Below are 23,215 nucleotides of genomic sequence, written 5' to 3' on the forward strand. Positions count from 1 at the left end.
AAGTGCCTCAGAGGTTCCACTATAACTCTGAACTTTTGTAAGTATGTGTAACCAACTAAATAATACGCTGCAGAAAGTAGCTAATGATTAATTGCCTATAGAAAAGTAAGTCGCGAACTGTGAAGTTCTTACCCCTATAGTGCACACTTCCTAGGACTAATGTGAAGCCCAAATGAGATAAACTGTGCAAAGCAATTTGCCAATGTTAAAGGGCTACATAAATGGCCATCATCATTACTTTTGTAGGCAGTCCCCAAATGGGATTACGAAGAGTCAGACACAACTGAAACAAATAAACAACAAGGCAGTTCTTTGCTGCAGATTACATTACTTATATACCTGAAGCATAGCTACAAAGAAAGCCAGATGAATACTAAAATATAAATTGGATCCAGCTATCTCTCTCTCTATCCATCTGCATGTATGTATATACACGCACACACACACACACACACACACACACACACACACACACAAAGGAAAACTTGATCAAGTGAAAACACTGCTTTAAGCTAGCATTGTTAAAGTTATTTTCCAGTGCACCAAATAAACTTGCAAATGTGGGCTGTTACTCAAGATGTGTTTTTCAGCAACGGATTTGAGGTCACCATAGCAACAGCCAGTGCTCTGTTTCACTGCTTTCTAGATGCTGAGCTGCTAACTAATGAGGAAAAAAAAGACATATAACCCATGTCAGAAGAAATGTTATACTTTTAACCAAAACTTTATAGAGTAGGGTGAAGGAAAGGGATGATACTGACATAAGGTCAGTTCCAAAATAGTATCACTTTGGGTTTATGTAATTCAGTCAATCTTTTAAAAATATGACTTCATGTTGTTTTCAGAATATAGGCATTAATGGTCTCATTTTGCTAAGGATAGATGAGTGATCCATATAACAGATGAAGAATTTCTTGAGTTTCTCTTATATTGGACCTTGTGGACCACTTAAATTCTCCAAAAGACCTGGGATCTTTGTCATTATTCTGACCAGGGACAATGATGACAATTTCACCATTCCACAAAAGTAAATGGTATTTACTACAAAGATAATTGATTTTCATTAATAGCTGGGACCAAAATCCTTCATCTCCTGGAGACCAACTCTCTGTTAAGGAGGAGCTCCAAATTAGGTAGGCTAAGCCTCAGTCAACAGAAACATGGTTCATTGTTGGGTTCAAGGTCAAAGATATTTCAATTCAGTAGATCTTATCAGGCCTTGCATTCCATTTGAATCTTTAAGAACTCAGGGTTACTTCTACACCATGATGAAGCAGTAGAAAACTTAAGTGGAGACGATCTCTGCATAAGTAAAAGAAAACATGATCTCCCCAGGAGAGCATCTAGTTGTTATATAGCTGGTGTTTAGAATATTCTATTAATAAATATAAAACTCCATTTACTAAATGTCAAATGGCTGCTTGAAAGTAAGGTCAGCCCATGGATGCATTGCTTGGCATATAAGCTGGTTTGACAACCACAAAGATTAAATCCATGGTCGTTATCTAATAGATAGTAGCAATAATATTCTCCTCTCCTGACATCTAACCTTGGATTTTTGCATCATTAAGATAAATTTTATTCTCCCTATTCATCGGCCTTTCCACAGTGACTGCCAACTCAATAAGGAGTTCCACTGGTAAGACAAGTTGCTCATGGATGACTGAATCACTTTGAAAATTGAAGGTTTTAAAATTCTAACCTCAGCTTCTCCTGGGCTGATCACATTTGGCTTCACTTACTCTCCTTTTGAGAGCTGACTCTTTTTTATGAATATGGGAGTCTTTTTTTTTAGGATACTCTTCACCTTTTTCCACTTGATAACATAAAAATGAACACCTGAGACTTAAAAAAAAATCTCTTTTTTTAAAAATATGACTCAAATATTTGTGTGACACTTAGAGATAGGGGTTTAGCTATTGTGGGCATAAGGTTTTGAAAATGTGCACATTGGCAGACTATGCATATGAAGAAAGGAATATTAAAGGAGCCAGTGAGGGCTATGTGTAAGATATAGAGCTGAAAGAGACTTGAAGGCAATCAGTTCCACTCTTTTGTTTTAGAAATGAGGAAACTGAGGTCAAGAGAAATGAAATTACTTGCCCATGGTCACACAGTCTTCAACTACCCAAGGCAGGATATGAATCCAGGTCCTCCTGATTCCACCTCCAGCACTCTATGAGATATGACCAGCAGGCAGCTGGTAATCCAGTACTAGGGCTCAGGAAAGTAGCCAGGACTGAATCTAGTTCTGGGGGTCATTTGCAAAGAAATGATGTTTGAAGCCATGAGAATTAATTAACATTATGAATTGTTGGTAACGTTTTGTCTTCATGCAATTTCTCAAACAATGGATACCAAAAATTCAACTATTGTCATTTGTTGGGGATTATCTCTGATTTTTTTTCAAAATAAAAAGTATTCCTCATGCTCAGAAAAGTTATAAGGTCTTAGACTGCATTTACATTTAAATATGCTTGCATGATTTCCGATGACCAGAGTAGAAAAGTATATAATCCATATGAAATAACCATCTGGAACAAATTTTAATGCGTTGATTGAGCACAGAATTTATCTCCATTTTTGGAAATTAACAGGTACTCTTCTAGACTGATAACATCTTATATAAACCCTTCACTGATTTCTTTAACATTCTCTTCTCCATTTGCATGGTCTTGGGGTCATCTCAGGCTGCCAATGTGTATGTTTTGAAAGCCTTCTGCCCACAATAGCTATGCCCCCTATCTTTAAATGTCACTCAAATATTTGAGAGAAGCATGGTCACTACATGCAGCTTTCTCTACTAGGAACGGATAGATAAAGTGAAAATAAGTACTTCTGCTTGTCACCCTGCTCACTGAAAAGGGAACTAAAGAGAGAAATAACCACTCAGAACTGTCTGTCTTCTAAGTTGGGCTCCCTCCCTCCAATTTAGTTAGAAAATGTGCAATTATTTTCTTTCCCACTAAAGCTTCTACTTAAATTGCATCTCAGTCCCCTCTACTGTATTGGAGACAGCATCATTCCTTCTGTGTTCCAGACTCCATGACAAATTGAGGGCCAGCAGAGGCATTCCCCCTTTTTAAGGGATATTGGTGTTAAACTAAGGAGGTCCAACCCTACAATCCACAGAAAGCTTCCTCCTCTTATGGCTCTCAGTACCTTGACTCATGGCCTTTCTCTTTCCTAAGAACTTGGTTTTGTTTGAGATTCATTGGAAAACCAAGTTATTTTTCTTACCCTCCCCCTAATCAATTCCAAGTAGTTATAAGGTAATATTCCTAAGTCAATTCTAAGTAGTTATAAGGTAATTAGTTGCCTACTAGTAATTATAAGCCTGCCAAGGATGGTTAAGCAGGGTCCCAATACTCCAAGGTATCTGGGAATGTTCTCTCAGTGGTTAGTATGCTGCGCCTAGAGCTCATATCTGGCCTCAGATAGTTACTAACTGTGTGATGTTGGGCAAGTCTCTTAACCTCTATCTGCCTCAGTTTCCTCAATTACAAAATGGGGATAATAATAGTGCTTACCTCACAGGGTTTTTGTGAAGATCAAATAAGATGATATTTGTACAGTGCTTATTACAGAGTTTGGCACACAGTAGGGGTTTAATAAATGTTTATTTCCTTTCCTTCCGTCCTATAATGATGCAGATCTCAACCTATTTGTGCATTCCCATTCTCTATTACTATTGTCAAGTTAACAAGTCAAATCAGCATGGTTTTATTAAGCTCCTATTATGTGCCAGGCACTGTGCTAAGCTCTGGAGATATAGAGAAAAGAAAGAAAAAAAGAACAGCCCCTGCTCTCAAGGAGTTTATATTTTAATGGGGGTGGGGAATCTTGTAAACACTTAAGTACATGCAAAATATATACAGAATAGATTGAAGTCAGTCTCAGAAAGGAAGGCATTAACAGCTTGTCATTTCTCCAAAAAACTTACTCTAAGGGGCCCACTGCCTCAATTTCTCTAGCTATCAGAAGGAGAGAAGTAGAACATCCAGGCTGTCAATCAGTCACCCTCCACCTAAAATCATTGTATAAATATAAATTATTGTTATTATTTGTTGAAATTCAAGTTAGAGTATTCAAAATATACCTTGTTGATCATTACAACATATGTTACATTTGAGGTAATGTAAAGATGTTTTAGAGACATTTCAAAAATCAAGACTTAAAATGCTAAAATATTTTAACAGAAAACTAGGGGAAAAGAAAGTTTCTGCAATCTCAATGTTATTTTTAGTCATGGAGTCCAATTAGGAAATTTCACAAATGTCAGAGTTATAGATTTCTAGGTGTGGAGAGTCATTTGGGGTCATAGCTCAGGAATGAATTTGCTTATTAATATAGACATCATCTTCTCCCTTAAAACCTTAATTGTCCTTTCTCTGTTGTGTTGTTCCCAGGAGGAAACACACAGAACCTTGATGGGGTCTTGTCTTTCCATGTGTCAGTAGTTTTAAGGGTGATTGAAATCACAAGTCAAGTCGCTATATTAGAGGCAAGCAGGTAGCAAAACAGATAAAGGGCTAGGACTGGAGTGGGAAAGACTTGAGTTCATATCTGGCCTCAGACACTTACTTAGCTGTGTGACCCTGAGCAAGTCACTTAACCCTCGTCAGCCTCAGTTTCTTTAAAATGTGAAATGGGGATAATTACAGCAACTACTTCCCAGGGTTGTTGTGAGGATCAAAAGAGATAATATTTGTAAAGCACTTAGTACAGTGCCTGGCACATAGTATGGGACTTATCAAATTGGCTTTTTCCTTCTGGTCTTCCTATATCCTCTCTGTACGCATGGGAATAAGGCTGGGTGACTACTCATCAACATTTTCAAAGGGTTTTGAGAAGCAAGCAGAGAAATATTGACTTAGATGACGTCTAAATGTCCTTCCAGCTCTAAGATTCTAGTGTTCAGAATTCAAAATACAAGCCAGAGTCTCACTTTCCTGGTCTATTTCCCTAAGGACATTGTTAAAGCCTGATTTTTCTATTTCATCCGCCTACATCACAGGTTACCTGAGGTTTTGAGAACCTCTCTCAAATGTGGCAGTCCCTAGAACAATTACAGGAACTGAGAACAAAAGCAGGCTAGGCCTCAACCCTCAATTCACGCAAGGGAGTCACATCCTTTGAACCAATCTGTAGGCATCCCCAACACAAAGCCTGAATTCACTTGGGATCATGACCAAGGTATTGAATGTGGATTGGACTATGAGGGTCTCTAACTCCAGCCCCTGAAACAACTCCTACATGTAACCACAAAGACTTTTAACTAAAATTGATGACTCAAATTGTACTTCATGATAAGACAAATAAGAGATATTATAGCTAGTGATGGCATGACCACAAACTTCTGTTATATAGAGATTATACAAAAACATGTGTGTGTCTCTTAAAAAAACACCCCATTTGCTTTTGTGACTATTCTGAATGTCTTTTTCAGAATATACATGGATTTTATTGTTATTATTCTGTGTATATGTATTTGTATATATATATATAGTTACATTCAGTATGTATATTATGTTTTCAGTTCACATTTTTCTATTCTGCATCATATCTTTATTTTTTTCATTCTTTACAGTCATCATTTATTATGGCAAACTCACATTCTTTTACAGTCATATGCTGTAACTGGTTCAGCAAACCCCCAATTTTTGTACTCAGAGATTGTTTTTCAGGATAGCAGCATAAATAGTGCTACTAGGAATATTTTTCTACATATACGTCTTTATCCTCCCTGTCAATAACTTCCTTCAGGCATAGTTATAATAGTGGGCTCATCAGATTAAAAATCACAAACAGTTTTCTAAATCATTACATAATTCCAAAACATATTCCAGAAAGATTGAACCAGCAATTCTACCAGTAGTCAAATAATATGTCAGTTTTCCACAGCTATGCCACCACTGAATTTAATTACCTTTTTGATCTTTGATCACTTATGAGTATAATCTCTCAGAACTGCTTTAATTTTCATTTCTCTGATTATTAGAGAGTTCAAACTCATTTGGAGGACTTTATTGACTTGTATCTCTTCTTTTGAGAACTGCCTGTTCATATCCTCTGATAACTTTTATGTAATAAATGGACCTTATCGTGATAAGTTTTTAAAAAAGAAATTTGGTATATTAAGTTTATGGAAAGCTTGTTGACTGTAATGGTTTTTCCAAGTCTCTTTCTTAGCTTCTTTTTCCTGATGCATAATAACAATGTCCCTAAGACTCAGTTTCCTCATCAAGAAAATGAGCATAATTATGTACTTCCTACATCAGAAGAGTTTTGTGAAAAAGTGGTTTGCAAAACTTAAAGCACTATCATCTGTTATCTGTATCTGTCTGCCTACCTATTTACCTATCTATACACATGTATATATGTGCATATATACGTATATGTATGTATTGCACTGATTTTTCTTGGGCAAAAGCTTGCATTTGCATATAATTGAATTCACTTATTGTGTCCCTTATTTATTCCAAATCACATATTTTAAATGATTTTTCCACTTCTCAACAATTATGGAACACAATATAAACAAGTTCCTGGAGGGCAGGTCCTTTTTAAAAAGGTTTTTTTTTTTCCCATGTTTGGAACCTAGCACAGTGCCTTCAATGTTTTTTGAGGGGAAGGACCTAGATCTTTGTTTTCGTCAGTGTAGGCAACTCTTGATTTTGAAATTCCCCTCACTCAGGTGGATTGGTAACAGTCTGCAACCAATAGTCATAAAAAGTTCACTGAGAAATGAAAGGGTAAACGATTTGCCCATGGAACACAAACAATAGGTATCGGAAGTAGGATGATCACTCACATCTTCCTGATCTTAAAACCTTCCCTCTATCCACTATGCACTGCTGCCTCCTGCTTTAAGTAGAGTACACATTTAATAAATGCTTCTCGAGTTGAACTATGGAAATTATAACATTCCTTTACCCTCTATTTTTCTATGGAATATTTGTGTTTTTATTTAGTTAATTAGGTGTATAGTATGAGATGTTGCTTTCTCTCTCTCTCTCTCTCTCTCTCTCGGTCTCTGTCCCTGTTGTCTAACTACTACTCATATTTCCCTAGAGTTTTTTTAATAATCAATCAAGCAATAATCAATCAATAAATGTTTTTAAACATTTATTATGTGCCAGGCACTGGGTTAAGTTCAGCAGACATAAAGAAAGGCAAAAACAGTCCCAGCCTTCAGGAAGTCTCCATATCAGTGGAGAAGAAAAAGTAATGAATTCCTTCCCCGTGTCTAGTGATCTTGGGTGAATCAAACAATTGTCTACTTGCTACATTCTGGTTCTAGATAATAGTTATCTAATCTTTTCCACTTTGATCTATTTTTTTTTTCCTGGAAGAGCCCTATACTAATGAAACTACAGGCTCTATTTCCTAACTGTGCATAACAACTGAAAATGTTCTTCATTTTTTGTCTCCCACTGTTGTGCTTTCCCCTTTCTCATTCTTGATCTTAGTAATTTGGTTTGCTTCTCTTGCCTTTTTAATTAAATTCACTAATGATTTCTCAAGTGTTCTCTTAAATTCTCAGATGGATCCATGATCTCATTGATTTTGGACTTCCCTACAATAACTCAGGTTGTGAACCATCCTTGAACAACTTGAGTTCTTGTCTGTTCAAAAGTTCACCACAAGGGGACCCCTTCCTCACTTTCTTCCAAAAATCACAAGGATAACAGTGGAACATTCTGGTCATCTACCTGTCATCCACTGGTCTCACCATGTGATAAGCCAGTCATTTCTCTCAGTCATAACATTCCTGGATAACAACCTTAACTCCTGTGCTTTAGAGTTCCTCATTGGTTTTAAGTTGCAGACTACTCATATGTGCCTTTCCATTGGCTTCTGTGTGATATTCTTATCCTTAGATCTCTGGAGAGAGTAATTTCCCAGTCTCTTTGCCATTCAACAATACTTACAAAACATTTGTGTCAGAAAGATGGGCTTTCACTATTATAGCAAGTGTGGAGCCAGGAAAAGTGCTTTATAATTTGCAAAAAACATGCCAGCTCCCTCTCTCTACTTTTGTTTTCTATCCTTTTAAATGTTTTTATTGTTTATTTACATTTGAAGTTCTTTTTTTTAAAATTTTGAGTTCTAAATTTCTCCATCCTCTTCAGTTGTGGACTCAGTTCATAGTACACCAGTATTTTCTGCTCCAGATAAAATTTCTTGAAGTACGATGATCAGATGTTTCCTTTCTTCACATTATTCAGGGATTCCAGTAACTATGAAGTTCTGTTTCTAAGCATGGTCTTCTCTTCTTTCATATTTGCTTATGAAGTTGTACAACTTTCTTTCAAGTGAGTGGTTTTTTGATCTTACTGTTATTCATGGCACATATTTTAAATGTTTTACTTATATTTTTCAGTGATACAAAATTTTATCTATATTTACTACGTATGTTTTTGAGTAGTTGAATTTTGTCACTTTCTATTGTTTCTTAAACAAAGACTTATTGATGTAAATTCTTGCTTATTTTCTTCGTGGAGTTTGCCATGTAAACTGATATGAATGGGGTGAAAATGACTAAGGACAAGCAATAATTTTGATACGGTTTCATTTTGTGTCATCTAAAGTTATACATTTGTGTTTCTACTGACACAAGACTAACTCCAAACATGTGATCTTGATCAGATGAAAAGGATTTCAACTGGTTTCCTCCCTTTTAGATAGTTCTGTGTCACTGGAGGGCTAGAATTCATGTCCTACACACATTTCATTGTTGCCTTTTGTTGTCTTTAATTCTTTGGTTTTAAAGAATGTTTATTGCTTCAATAAAATGTGAAAATATTATAACCCATAAAGAATATACTCCAATGACTGTTAGACATATTGTAGCAGTTGTTGGGGCAGAGAAATCAAACGTTTCAAGGATCATTCAAGTCAACAGTGATAAAGAATCAGTCACATCCAAGTACAAAGTAAAGAGTGTTTGAAAATGAAAAACAATGACTAGAACTGATGAACTACTGAAGCCAAATAATTTAATGAATCTTCAGAAAAGCAGCAAAGACCTTAAGAGGGACCTGGTAGCTAGGATGGTTATTACTGATTCCTCTTGAAATTAGATATACCATCCCTTGCCAGGAACCCATCATTAGCAATGATTCGACAAACCACATGCTGATTTCTAACATTAACTTTTTAGCCAAAATGCTGAAGTTTCTAAGACTTAAAGTCACTAGAATATCATTGCAGTTTTCTTCCATAGCAACCATTTTTTTCACATGTACTTCAGCACTGGTTAGTGGGTTTGAAAATTTTTGGCAGACTTTCCATCAGGTGGCTTGGAAGACAGAATTCTTTCTGATTGGCCTTATCAGGTCTACATGTGGCAACTTTTATTACCATTGGGCAATGAATCACCAACCTCCTATATATCTCTTATTCCTGAGAGTGGTATGTTTATGAAGCATAATTATTTTTCTCTGAGATGCTATGGAATTCTATATTAGAAAGTATATATTCACCATGAGAGGATAAATATATAAACTATTATATAGTTTAAATTGTACAGGTTTTCTTTTTTCTTCTTCTTTTCTGAGTCATATTCTTCAATTCAATGAGTTCTTGACATTTATTTCAATACCCCTTCATGACTTTGGAATATTTTTCTTTATAGTTTACTTTTTGGATTATTTCTTCTATTCTGTCTAAGAGACTTGAATCCTTTCGAATAATCTGGAGCATAAAGAGGTCATTCCCCCTCTTCTCAAGCAGGAAGATCGACTTGCGTTTATAGCCCATTTAATTGCAGGGCGCCTCTGGCAAGAATATAAACATAGCACATAGCCTCCAGGTCACTGGAACAGTTTTTTCCATGTCCTTATCTCCTGCATATCAATTCAAGCTACAATCATTTGAGATTCTTCCTGGAAACTGCTGCTGAAAACTACCTGATTCTCTTCCTCTTCCTTACCAAACTTTCATTTACAGGGGTTTCTAAAATATCATCTTAAATCAGTCCCACTACTTTGCCTCTTTCTCTCTTAACCACTGCCAATCTTGTAAGACATTATCAATTATCTACAAGTATCCATTTACATCAGATGGATCTAATCAGAGTCCTTGGGCAAACATACAAAGATCCAAATTTTCTTAAAATGACCACTTCCCTCTTCTCATCTCTTTTGCCGTACTAGTTAGTATGAGCTACTGGTAATCAGAACGGTCTTCAGGCCAGAGTAGTATTGGCTTTCAAGTGTGAATAGCATAAATAATCAGTGTATGTGAATGGAATCCCAACTGGATTCATGAGCCCTAGATTCAAGCATGCACTAGAAAGTTCTTCCTCAGCTCTAACTTAAATATAAACAACTCTTCATCATCATCATCATCATCATCATCATAGCTAGAATTTATATGGTACTTTAAGGTTTGCAAAGTGCTTTACAAATATTATCTAATTTGATCCTCACAAAACCCCTAAGAGGGTTTTATTATCCCCACTTTACAAATTAGGAAACTGAGACACTTAGAGGTTTGTCTTGCCCAGGGTCACACAGCTGGGAAGTATCTGAGTGAGATATAGGTTGAATAACTAGGAGAAATGCCTTCTGTAACTCTGGTCTAAGCATTGGTTGACAAAGCATATTCTCTGCCCCCTTACAACTCATTTATATCTGACCAGCTATTGATAGCCTAAGTTTTAAAGTCACTGAAATGAGTTGCTGAATAACATGAACACCAAGTCACGTTTAGTCAGTTCTCTCCAATAAATAGTTCTGACCTAGAAATTCAAGAACACAATTCAACTGGATGAGACAAAGTACAGTAGCTGTCAGCAAGTGTCAGGTGAACCTCATCTCCTGTGACAAGGTGAGTGGCAGACCCTGGTAGATTACATGGACAACCTGGGTCCCATCCTGGCTGGTATGTAACAAAGAATCCATTATCAGGAAAAGAGATGTGTGCAGACAGTGGAGAAGTGGGGAGGAAAGAGAAGGATAGGAGCAAAAGGCACGTGGTTTGATTAGTATTTCCCAAACTATATACTGTATTCATAGAATCCTGCACATGATAGAGTTTCTATGAAGAAATGTCACGATGTTTATGATATTTGCCTTCAAAAATATCAAACATGATTTTGAGGGGTATTGACTTATGATTTCATTGGCATAAAACTCCCTCCGCTAGTAGAAATGGGCTTCATGTTTGTAACTTAAATCTTGGTGAGTTCACTGAGGAGTTAAGTGACTTGTCCATGGTTACACAGCCAACATATATCAGAGAAAGGAGCTGAACCCAGCTCTGCTTGACTTCCAGTCTGGCCCTCTATCCCCTACAGCATAGCGCCACATGAAATTATGTATCAAAAAATTTCTTGTTTCAATATTTTATTGTGCCCTAGAAAAAAGATACATAGGTAGCAACTTATCATAAATTATCTAAGAAAACCTTTAGATTTGAATTCTGAACAAAGCCTGACTCTGGATGCCCTGGTGGGGATTTGGTGGTTCAGGCTTAGTATTAGAATAAAATGAGACACTTATAGCCCAAATAATATTTAACAAAAGAAGTTTATTTGACAGTGTCAAAGATAAAGTATTGATACAATTGGTCACTCCTCCCCTCACCTCCACAGGGAAGCATCACCAGTCAGGAGAATGTGTTAACTCATAGGGCAATGGGCTGTCCATCAAACTTGAGGAGCTCCAACTCCTCATGTTTTTGTTTATTTTAGGTGACCAGAAGCTATGTCATCTATTTGATCCTTTGTCTCTCAGTCTAATTACCTTGAATGGTTTTATAGCCTTTTTAGGGGAAAAAATAACCTAACCTGTGTAGATTTTACTACCACAGTGCATTAAGGTAGGTACTATGTGGAATATGTCCTACAGTGTCATCATTGATACCTATGGATTTTTTTTTCCATGTTAATTGAGATCTACCATGATAAAGAGGAAACAGAAGGGTACCAATATCCAGCAAATGTGGGTTCTGGCCACAGACTATACCATTATCTGACTGACTGATTTGAAGGAAGTCCCTTAAATTCTGGATTTCATCATCAATAATAAAATGAACAAGTTGGACTAAATAATCTCTAAAGTTCCTTCCCCACATTATACCAGTCTATGTTAATTTAATTTGTCATGAAAATAAACTTCATTTTACTATATTTTGCTTCCAAATTCCTTCAATTCCCCCCCTTTTTTCTAGGAACATTCAATACCCTCAGATTATGCCAAACTTTTTTTTGTTGTTGAGTTTTTCATTTATGTCTGACTCTTTGTGTCCCCGTTTAGAGTTTTCTTGACAAAATATACTGGAGTGGTTTGCCATTTCTTTCCCCAGCTCCTTTTACAGATGAGGAAACCAAGGCAAACAGATTAAGTGACTTACCCAAGGTCACACAGCTAATAAGTATCTGAGGCCAGATTTGAATTCAGGTCCTCCTGACTCCAGGGCCAAGGGCTCTATCCACTGCACCACCTGGCTGTTTGAATCTACTGATTAGAGAAATGCTGCCTAGCTGCCCTATAACCCAAACTAACACTATGTATTCTACTGATAAATTAAAATCACAACATTTTTCAGGGGATTGATCCATTTTGGAAGTACTAAGATCCCTTTACCATAGGAAATGATGGGATGGAATTAGTAAGGAATGATTGAGTGTAAGTGCTAGGAAATGTAGTTATATAAGCAAAATATGATGCTCTATCCCTCTGCTAGGGGGTATAAGATCATAGATTTAAAATTTGAAGGACCTCAAAAAACATCTAGTATAAATCTCTGGTTTTACATATGGAGAAACTGAGGACAAGAGAAGTTAAGTAACTTGCCCAAGGTCACACAGGTCATAAGCCTCAAACACAGAATTTGATTCCAGATTCTCTGACTCTAGAGCTAGTCAGAGCACTTTCCTTTGTATCATGATGCAGAAGACAACTAGAGTAGGTACCAGGAGACCTGAGTTTAAGATTTAGCTGTAACTTTGTAGATAGATAATTTTGAGCAAGTGACTTCATCTCCAATGGCCTCAGTTTTCTTATTTCTAAAATGAGGGGCTTGGACACAATGACCTCAAAGGGCCCTGTACTAGTTCTGAAATTGTTGGTCTATGACTTCTCCAAAGCATAGGATTGCCTTGAATTCCCAGTTTTCAAGCTATTAGAGTATCATTCCATTCTCAGCAAGCCTGAAGTTTCTCCCATTATCACATTAATAATGTAACAGAAAACATTTACAGCTATCCTTTCCACATAGCAACTTTCCCCATCATGGTTTTGATAGATCTCGGCTTAGTATAAAAAACTAAATGGGAATTTTGGGAGAGTTTTGTGGAAGCTTCAGATCACACACAAAGGCCAGCAGATAACACAGAAAAAGTTTTGAAACTCAGAAATACATAAAATATATGTAGTATTGTGTAATATCAACCTATTTTGTCTTTTAATACCATAATAATTCAGATTTCTTCTGTGATATGTAGGGAGAGCCAAAAATTTTTATGTGGATTTTCCATATTGTGGGTGTACTGCGCCTAACCCCTAAGATGTAGAAAGCATAACTGTATATAGCACTTTAAGGTTTACAAAGTACTTCATATAAATTATTTCTTTTGATCCTCAGTGATGAAGGTACTATTACTATCACACATAATCACAAAGACACCCAGACACAGATACACACCCACACCCACACACACACACACACATACACACACACACACTTTGCCAATAAGGAAACTAAGTATGAAAAAGATGAATTTATTTTCCCAGGTTCACATAGTTGCTGTTTGAGGAAAGATTCAGACTCAGGTCTTCTCCACACCAAGTCCAACTCTATACCACTTGCAGCCATCCCAGATTGAAGTGCCTTCTCTGGGTCATTCTTCACTCGTGATCAAGCCATTACTTCTTACTTCCTTCAGAATTTACTCCTTCTACTTTCCAACCTAATAAATAAATCCAGACCATTAGTTTAGAAGAGGTAGTTACTCACTCCTTCTAATCCCCATAGATTTTCTTCAGGCACAATGATAGCCTTAGGGATTTTCTCTAACAATGAAAGTTTCAGAACCCACCTAAAACTATGGAAAAAAATATTTGGAACAGCTGAGCTCTTAGAGGGAAGCTAGGTGGTGCAACGGATAGAGTACCTACAAGTTAGGAGTGGAGTCAGAATGACTCACCTTCCTGAGTTCAGATCTGACCTCAGACACTTACTAGCTGGGTGACCTGAGCAAGTCATTTAACCCTGTTTACTTCCATTTCCTCATCTGTAAAATAAGCTGGAGAAGGAATGGCAAACCACTTCAGTGTCTTTGACAAGAAAACCCCAAATGGGGGCATAAGAGTCAGATACAACTGAAATGATCGAACAGCAACAACAGCAACCAGGGGTCTTAGGGTTGGATGGAAAGATACTGGGCCATTGACTACTATGCCTATAAGATCACTGTTTGTCCAAAGTGACCATCATGTACCAACATAACAAGTCTGTGGAATGGCTGGTCTGTTTTTTCTTCTCTAAAATAAGAGTGTCAGATTAAGAGCTCACTAAGGACCCTTTCCTTATTTTATGAGCATTTATGAGCATTTTATGACTGTTCATTTTAAAATGTAGCCAGAGCACTTTCATTTAAATTAAATCTACTAGCTGTGCCCACAGAATGGGCAGCATGCAGAGAACAATAAAATTCCCCAGAATGATTCATGGACTCTTAGAGCTCAAAGAGGCCTCAGAGACTCCAAGGTCATCTCATCAAGTCCACTCAGCCAATGTAAAGAACTTTTCTATGCCATCCCAAAGAACTGAGAATCTAGCTTGTTCTGAAGCATGGCTTCCAAAGATGTTTCTTTAGTCACTCTTTTTTCCTGAGTCCATCTCTCCCTGTGAGCATAGTATTCTCTTTTGGGAAGAATGCCTCCTTCTTCCTTCAATGTGAATGAACTTGGTGATTTCATTGGTATAAGAGAACTTCCAGGTGAAGAAATTACATTTACCCAAACAAGTCAGCACCTTCACCAAAACTTACAGTCTTAGAGAGCTGTCTGGGAATGTTCAAAGGTTAATGACTTGATCGAGGTCACACAGTATGTTTCAGAGGCAAGATTTGAACTTAGGTCATCTTGACTGCAATCTATTAGACTATGCTGCCTCTCCCAATAAACAAATGGTGTTTATGTAGCTCTTCGAGGTTTACAAAGCATGGTCTTATTTGGTTTGATCTTTAAAATTACCCTTTGAGGTAAGTACTACAAGTAATTTCATTACCATTTTACCGATGAAGAAACTTAGGCAAAAAGAGGTTAACAGACTTGCTCAGTGGTCATCCAACTAATAAATGTTAGAACTGGGATTCAAACCAAGGTTTGCCCAGACTTCCAGTCTAGCACTCATTACACAATGAAACTCTGCCTTGGTAATCATGTGCCTCATGTCCTTCAAGATCGAATTCAAAGTTAATGTGCTTGCAGCCTAGCAGTTCCAGATTTCTAATTCTATTACAAGGCAGTAGTTATGAAAATGATCTGATATTGGTTAAGAAATAGAGTAGTGGATGAGTAGAATAGATTAGGTACACAATACACAGTAGTTAGTGACCATAGTAATCTAGTGATTGATAAACCCAAAGCTTTTGGGGTAAGAACTCAACATTTGACAAACATTGCTGGGAAAAACTGGAAAATAGCAGAAACTAGGTATATACCAACACCTCACACTGTATGCCATGATAAGATAAAATGGATAAATGATTTAGACAAACAATGCTATCATAAGAAAATTAGGGGAATGTGGGAAAATGTATCTTTGAAATCTATAGTTAAGGGAAGAGTTTATGAAGAAACAAAAGATAAAGGGAAATACAAAAAACAAAATAGATAATTTTTGATCGCATGAAATTAAAAAAAAAATACTTTTGCACAAACAAAATGAATGTAGCCAAAATTAAAAGGAAAACAGGAAATTGTTGCAACTCGAACAATTGCAGCCAGTTTCTCTGATAAAGGGCTCATTTCTCAAATACATAGGGAACTAAGTCAAACATATACATATATATATAATATATATAAACACAAATACACACACACATACATACACACACACACACACATACATATATATGGAGTGAGACAGAGAGAGAGAGAGAGAGAGCCATTCCCCAGTTGATAAATGGTCAAAGGATATGATCAGGCAGTTTTTAGAAAAAGAAATCCAAACTACCAATAGTTATATAAAAAATGTTCTAAACCACTACTGATTGTTGTTTATTGTTGAATTATTTCAACTGTGTCCAGCTCACCATGACTCCATCTGGAGTTTTCTTGATAAAGATATTGGAGTGTTTTGCCATATTTCTTTCTCCAGCTCATTTTACAGATGAGGAACTGAGGCAAAAAGGGTTAAGTGAGTCTCCCAGGGTCACATAACTAGTACGTATCTGAGGCTAGATTTGAACTCAGGTCCTCCTGACTCCAGGGCCAGTACTCTATCCACTGCACCACCTACCTGCTTTAAACTACTGATTAGAGAAATGCCAATTAAAACAATTCTGAGAGACCATCTCACAGCCATCAGATTGGCTAATATGACAGAAAAGGAAAATGACAAATGCTGGAAGGGATGTAGAAAAATTGTGATGCTAATGCATGGATGGTGGAGTTGTGAACTAGTCCAACTATTTTGGAGAACAATTTGGAACTATGCCCAAAGGTCTATAAAACTGTGCATACCCTTTGATCCAGTGATACCACTACTAAGTCTGTATCCCAAAGAGATCAAAGAAAACAGAAAAGGACTTATTTGTACAAAAATATTTATAGCAGTTCTTTTTGTTTTGGCAAAGAATTAAAAATTGAGGGGATGTTCATCAGTTGTTGTGAGAATGTTGGTTGTATGGCAGGAGTCCTCCACCATTCTGGAGCCCATTGCTAACCCCAGGTTAGCGTAGGATATTTTGAATAGTTATACAAATATATTCAATGCCTCGAATAAAGATATGGTGTGCTTATCAATTTGCAAATGATGCCTTTCCCATATGATGCATTCTCTAACAGCCTGCATGAGAACCGTAAGATAACAAAGTTTTTAATAAAGACAAAATAATTTGTTATTCAACAATGTTCATGTATTGGCAATATGAATGTGTCTTATGTACTCAACCAGACTGTAAAATTCTCAAGATCAATTCTTTTTTAATTCCTAGTGTATATAGACACATATGTCTATAAGTATATTGTGTAAGTGCCTGATAAGTATATATATATGTATATGTACATACACTTACATACATATACATATAGATATGTACATGTGTATGTGTGTATATAGATACATATATACATATGAATATAAATATAAATATATATACACTTGGTCTTTTGTTCATTGCTTTTCATTTTCAAAGAGGACCAATGACATCACAAGGTGATGCCTTGATGCATGCTAAGTGAGGCAGAGTTACACAAAGTCGTCAGCTTCACTTTCTCTTCTAGAGTCATCAAAGTCCAATGACAAGACAAAAGTAATGAATGGCAATGATCCAGGACTCAGTGAATGGAGTCTAATATCTTTGATGTCTGACCAAGCTCTAAGCACTCCACGGCACCTGCTTCAGCCCCATCATGGCCATTGGAAAAAATGGTTTTCATCTGTCCATTCTGGGAGGGGGTGTGTATCGTGGGGAAGTCTTCATATGCTTGGGTAGGCATTCCTCATAACTCACTTATGGTTTTGAGGCCTATTGAGATTCTTGATTAGAGCATGGCCACTGTACATGCTACAGCTTCTTGGAGCCACAGGTGACAGTCAAGTGCCAGGTAGATACCAAAGGTGGATGAGCAGCCCTGAAAAGGACCTGGCAAGTCCTCAGCTGGAGATACTAGTCCTCTCTGAACACCCAAATACTTTGGATGGAGATCCTTAACATTACACATGAAATACTTCATTCTCTTCCTAAGTAGAATATATTGAACTTGTTTTTACTTTTTAAATATGATTTATCTTCACAATAAGAACATCAATTATGTCAGGCTCTAAAAAAGCAATACTCTAACATAAACTCCAAATTTGGGGAAAGCAAATTTCAAATATTTCAGAGGAAGGATAAGTCTAATCCCACAGGCTCACTTTGGGAGGAAAGGAAAAATCTCTTGAATGACATCCAAAAGACACAGAAAGAAACAATTCTGATGAGAAGGAAAATGTGAGTTGTCTAAAGACATTGATGTAGATGTGCAAAGAACTCATCAACCACTTTAGATTTGAAAAGTATTCATACAAAATCAGGTGAAAGTAACAGAGGATCAATACAAAAGTATAGCCCAAACCTCTAAGAAGTATCAGGAGTGCTAAACCCTAGAATTAGCTGAGGCTGTCAAAGAAAGCTATGAACAAGAATGGTAATTTTTGTTTTCTGGTTTTTTTTGTTTTCTTTTCTTTTTTTGGTTAATTTAAGAAAAAATTGGAAGGTCATCAAAGGATAGGGTTTCTGTTGAAGGTGGATGGCATGATGATAACTGTTCAAAGACAGAAGGGAGAGCTATTCAGTTCTCATTTGGATTCTGTTTTCTCTGCCAAAAACAGAGACCTCAAAATGAGAAAGGACAGAACAAAATTAGCAAATAGAGATCTGAACCCTGAGATAAGGAAGGACTGATCATCTAGCTTATACTAAAATGCCCTTGATGAGTTCAAGTCTTCATCCTAGGATACTGAAAAAACTGGAGAATGGAATTATTGAGCCACTGTCAATGAAATTTGAAAGATCATGAATATAGAAGAGGTCCCACAGGCCAGGAGAAGACCAATTGTTCTGATTTTCTTTTTTTTTTCTAAAAAAAAAAGGAGAGGGAGAGAAAATAGAATAAAATCTGCAAACAATAGGTCACTGAGCATGGTTTGGATTCCTAACAAAATTCTAGAATATAATATTAAAGAGATGATTTAAGAAGATCTAGAAAATCTCTCCCTTTTTGACATTGACCAAATGCATAGAGCATGGGATTTTCATGAATGTAGTTCACTTAAATTTTAGAAAAATGTTTGCTAAAGAACCTTATACTATTCTTATAGAAAAAAATGGAAATCTGTGAACTGGATTAAGGTACAACAAACTAAGGATTTGGAATTGATTGATGTCAGCTTGGAAGGACATCTCTAGCAGAGTGCGCCAGAGAGTGACCTTGACCTGTTTTACATTGTTCAACAATTACTTGAATGGAGGCATAGATGGCACATTTATCTAACTTAAAAATAACACAAAGCTTGAAGGGTAACTAATGCACTGAATGAGAGTGTTAGGATGCAAAAAGTTTGTGACAGGTTAGAACATTTGGTTGAATTAAATGGAATGAAACTTAGTAGTGATGATATAAGGACATGTAGGTGGCACAGTGGATAGAATGCTGAGCCTAGAGTCAGGAAGTTCAAATGTGGCCTCAGACACTTAGCAGCTGTGTGACCCTGGGCAAGTCACTTAATCCTCTTTGTCTCAGTTTTGTCATCTGTAAAATGAGCTGGAGAAGAAAATGGCAAACCCTCCAGTATCTTTGTCAAGAAAACTTCCAGTGGGGTCATAAAGAGTCAGACATGACTAAAACAACTGAACAACAACAAAAATGATATTATAAACATTTGGATGTCAAATAAGTTACACTGGGTTTCAACAGATTAATTTCACATGTATCAACAGGAGAAGACATATTGAAAAGGCAACGAGACTGAAAAAGGATCAAGGGTTTTCTTGACCTTATATGCTGAAACAAGTCAATGTCAATCACTACTCACTTCACTCTCCAGCCCTCTCTTCTTCCTTGCCAGCAATCTTCCCATTCTGAAGATACCCCTTTCCAGAAGTTTCTCATCCTGACTGGTAATTCTCTAGCCTGAACCATCATTCCATGAGGGGCCAAGCTATGCTCCTTCAATCCTGGCAAAATTCATACTTAAGACTTTTTTACCTCCTGGCTGACAGCCTTGCCCCATACTCATGTACGTTTCCCCTTTCCCATCCCTTTTCAATTTTCCTTTATGTATATCCCCCCACTATGATGTAGGTTCCTTGAGCATAGGACCTGTCTTGTTAGTTTGTATTTGTATCCCAAGCACCCCAAACAAAATAAATATTTGATAAATGTTCTATAAATCTATTTACCTATCTATTTCTATATCTATGTTATCCACCTATCTGGAAAGAATGTATTCATATTTAGGATGAACTAATAGAGGTGTTATTGTTCAGTTGTGTCTGACTCTTTGTGACCCCATGGAGCATAGCATGCCAATGCTGTCCACGGGGTTTTCTTGGCAAAGATACTAAAGAGGTTTACCATTTTCTTCTCTAGTGGATTAAGGCAAACAGAAGTTCAATGACTTGCCCATGGTCACATGCTAGTAAATATATGAGGCCAGATTTGAAGTCAGGTCTTCCTGACTTCAGGCCCCGTGCTCCTATGCACTGAACCACCTATCTACCTCTGGCAATTAGGAAGTGGTAGCCCCACTGCATTTAGCCTGATCTGACTGCAACTGAAATATTGTGCTTTGTTTAGGAAGGACATTGATAAGCCAGAGAATAGCCAGAGGAGAGCAACCAAGATGGTGGAAGGTTTTGAGTGCCAGAGAAGAGAGGATTTGGGTGGAAGGTGGCATTGGAAAGGCTGTTATGGGGAAGAGAGATTGGATTTATTCTGTTTGTCCTTAGAGGGTAAAAGTAGGAGAAATAAGTAGGAATTGTGAAGTGATCCACTTATACTTGATATCAGGAAAAAATTCCTAGCAAGAGGAGCTATCCCAAAGTAGAATGGGTTGAGCAGAAGTTAGATGACCATTGTTGGGTGTGTGGTAGAGGGGATTCTTTGGGCAGTATGGATTGGACTAAATGGCCACTGAGGTCCCTTCTGGTTGAATTATGTGATCTGCTAACAGATGTTGAAATAGACGACATATAAAACTTTAGAAAATGGAAACATCGTCTACCAGTGGCATACATTTTCTCCTATCTACCAGAGCTATGAAAGATATCCAAGGTCAAAGCAAAATGTACAATGGGAAAGTGGTCCAGAAAGAATAACTTTCCTTAACAAAATCAATCTGTAGTTGGATAGGTGAGAAGCCTGGTCTAACAAAGTTCTCTGTGTTTGCATTATGTATTCTCAGGTTATTTGTAAGTAGTAATTTATGACAATAACTTCCTTTGTTATTACAGAGTTTCTTGGTATACTCATGGGTCTGTAACTCACTATTTCATAGCAATTATTCTGTATATCTAAGAGGTACCTAGGGGGCACAATGGATGGAGCACTGAGTTTGAATCAAGAAGACTTGTCTTTATGAGTTCAAATCTGGCTTCAGACACTTACTAGCTCTGTGACCCTAGGCAAGTCACTTAACCCTGTTTACCTCAGTTCCTCATTTGTAAAGTCAACTGGAGAAAGGAAATATCAAAGCACTCCAGTATCTTTGCCCAGAAAACCCCCAAAATGGGATCACAAATAGTCAGACATGAAACAACACAACAACAATAAAAACTTTCTGTATGTCTATAATGATTTTTTTTTAAAAAGTAGACTTCAAAAAATAATGGTGAAACTTTAATAAATATGGGAGTATGCCACTGTTAAAAGAAATCTTGGTTCAAACCTTGCCCTGGTCAATGAGGCAAACTCAGGAAAAGATAGTGAAAAGGGCTTTATTTAGCACACCAAGGCAGCAAGACCAAGCCAAATCAAAACTGTGAAGAGTCCCCTGATTTATATCTATTTTGTGGTTTGATACAGGAGGGCACCAAGAGAGTCTAGATATCTAGCTCAGTATAAAATAAGAACATTGACTCTGGAAATAAAACACATATGTGCAAAATCCAGCATTGCATTTACTAACTATAACCTTAAGGAGGATGCTTAACCCCTGTGGATCTGTTTCATTTGCAAAATAAAAGAATTCTATTAAATGATCTTGAAAGTCCCTTCCAATGATCCTACAGTAATACTTTGAGATATAATTACTATTACTGCAGTCATTGTGGGTCCAACTGGCTACTCTTGGATACCCAAGACAAATCTGCCCATGTCACTTCCTTGCTCAAAATCCTTCAGAAGATGCCTGTTGTCTGTAGATAAAATGCAGCTTTTAAGTGCCCTGCCCCCCAATCTGGTTCCAATCTCCATTTCTAGCTAGATGTAGAAGGGACACACATGTATTCATTAAACTTTCACCATTAGTTTTTGAAGACCATTTTTAGACCCCAAGAGACCTGAATTCATTTCTACCTTTGACCCAAACTGGTTGGGTGTCCCTGGGTGAGTAACAGCTTCTCAGAGTTCTAAACAACTCTCTGAGAGTATGAGTTGCAAACAAGGTGATGACCTGCATTAGTACAGGGAATTTCCTTATTTGAGAGTTCCTTATACAAGTCTGCACTCTATTCCTATCCCCTATTATTTATGCTGTTTTCTATCAAAACTACTAGCTGTTCCTCAAACTCACCATTGTCATCAGATAAATATGTGTATTTGTAGAGATGTGTTTGGACTGCATCCCCTTTTCATCACCACTACTGAGGCTCCTTATCTTGTATTACGGTGTAGCTCAGGGGCCACTTCTTAAGCAAGATTTCCTTTATTTCCCCCTTCCCCTAAACTGTTATTGCTCCCTCCCTCAAGTATAAATATTCTTAAAGAACTTTATCTGATTTTTCCTTTGTCCCATTCCTTCACTCCCTACCTTTATGGTACTTACTTTTATCTCTCAATGGAATGTAAGCTTCTTGAGAGCAAGGCCCATTTGTGTGTGGGGGGGAAGGGTGGAGAATTTCCTCATATTACAACCCATCTCTAAGTGGGAAGTCTTGGAGAGTTGCCTGAGAATGAGAAAAGTAAAGTATTTTGTCCATAGTCCCAAAGCTAGGACACATAACAAGTGGGATTTGAATCTAGGCTTTCTTAACTTCAAAGCTATAACTCTTATCCACTATGCCATGCTGCTTTGTTATGTCTACACAACAAAAAATAAATAAATACGCAAAAATAAAATAAAATAAGTGAAGCAGTCTATTCACCATGGTGGAAATGTATTGTACTGGGAATTAGAAAGTCTGGGCTTATAGTACCCTAGAACCTGACTTAGGGGTCCTGGTCTTTTCAAAACCTATATGAATATTTAACAAAACCTACTTGGAAAAGTGTTGACATTCTTAGTTCACCCCAATCATTTTCCCTCGAAAATTTTTCAATTGCTTTGCAGT

Source organism: Vombatus ursinus, unplaced genomic scaffold, assembly GCF_900497805.2.
Source record: "Vombatus ursinus unplaced genomic scaffold, bare-nosed wombat genome assembly UNPS02014810.1, whole genome shotgun sequence".
In the NCBI taxonomy this organism is placed as follows: Eukaryota; Metazoa; Chordata; class Mammalia; order Diprotodontia; family Vombatidae; genus Vombatus; species Vombatus ursinus.